This window comes from Odocoileus virginianus, chromosome 24 (genome assembly GCF_023699985.2).
Source record: "Odocoileus virginianus isolate 20LAN1187 ecotype Illinois chromosome 24, Ovbor_1.2, whole genome shotgun sequence".
Taxonomy (NCBI): Eukaryota; Metazoa; Chordata; class Mammalia; order Artiodactyla; family Cervidae; genus Odocoileus; species Odocoileus virginianus.
Genome location: NC_069697.1, coordinates 37,546,998 through 37,548,799, shown reverse-complemented (window position 1 = coordinate 37,548,799; position 1,802 = coordinate 37,546,998).

Below are 1,802 nucleotides of genomic sequence, written 5' to 3'. Positions count from 1 at the left end.
CACTCAAAAATATTTTGTTATGAAAACTTTCAAAACACAAAATAAGCTTAAATATATAAGAATGTCAAAATTAAGAATTATCAAAGTTTTGCCACATATATTTAATCCATCAATTTTCCCCTTTCTTTCGTGTTGCTGAAATATTTTAAAGCAAATGATAGACATTATATTATTTCACCCCTACATAAAAATTTCTAAAATTATAGATACTTCCTTACATAACCACAATATGTTCTTTCCATTTTGAAATGATGAAGATGGTTTTAGAAAACATTGCTTCTAAGTGGTTTAAACTCCATACTTCAAGAGGAAGGTATGTTATAGTTTTAAATGTTTTGTTAGTAGTTATTTATGTTTTTTCATTTCTAAGTGAATCATCAATTTAGAAACCTTATTACTGAATCATTCTCTTTTAAAATGTTGAAATTGCAAGAAGAACATGGAATTTTTAGAGCTGTATATCGTTTACAAACAGCTTGCTTTTTCTTCTGAATGACTAACATGAGAGAAATGAAGTTTAAAATAGCTTGTGGCTCACACAGGAAGTGTAGGGCATAAAGTTAACTGTGTAAAATATTACCCACAATTTAAAAAAGAGAACCAAAGAAAAAGAAATCCAGTGAACTACTTCTAATTTTCTAACTTATAGGTCCTATATTTTCCTTTCAGAAGTTTTGTTTTGAGCATTTTCTTAAATTTTACAAGTTTGTTTTAATCTTTTTTTCCTAATGTGTTATTTCCTTTAATTGTAGAAAATAATCAGATGCCTACTGGAGAAGGAACAGCTACCAACTTCAGAATTCTTGCTTAGAGAATTCCATGGACAGATGAGCCTGGCAGGCTACAGTCCATGGGGTTGCAAAGAGTCAGACACGACTGAATGACTTTCACTTTCACTTCCATCTACAGAAGAGTTTTAGTGAGAAAAAAAGAGATAAAAATCACCCCAAAATACCAACATTCAGAAATAGCTGGGTAACCAATGTTGGTATTAGATAGATAGATTTAGGTAGAAATATTGAATATTTTAAAATATTTTGGACATTAGGATTTTTTTCTTTCTTTTTTTATTATTTGCTATCATACATATCATTTTTTAAAACTTTATTGAGATATAATTCACATACCATACAATTCATCCATATAAAGCACACAATTCAATAACTTTTAACATATTTACCAATATGTGTAATCATCACCACTGTCAATTTTAGAACATTTTAATTATCTTGAAAGAAACCCTATGCTTTTTAGTACCACTCCACTGTCCATCCATCCCATTTCTTCCCCAGCCCCTAACTCTAAGCAACCATCACTACTTTATTTGGTCTTTTGTGACTAGCTTCTTTCATTTTGCATATGTTTTCAAGGACCGTCCATGGTATAGCATGTGCTAGAACTTTATTCTATTGAGTACACAGGACTTCCCAGGTGACACTAGTGGTAAAGAATCTGCCTGCCATTGCAGGAAATTCAGGAGATGCAAGAGACACAGGTTTGATCCCTGAATCCTGAAGGTCCTCTGGATTAGGGAGTGGCAACCTGCTCCAGTATTCTTGCCTGGAAAATTTCATGTACAGAGGAGCCTGGTGGACTATAGTCCAAAGAGTCTGACATGACTGCAAAGAGTCGGACTTGACTGGATTGGATACACTACCTTTTGTTTATCTTTTTATCAGTTGATTTTAATAGCATACACAAAATTTAACAATGAGTAACCTTACACATGTCTTTGTGCTTCTATCATTTTTGTTTTATTTGATAGAATTTTAGAAGTGCAATTACTTGAATAAAGGGTATAA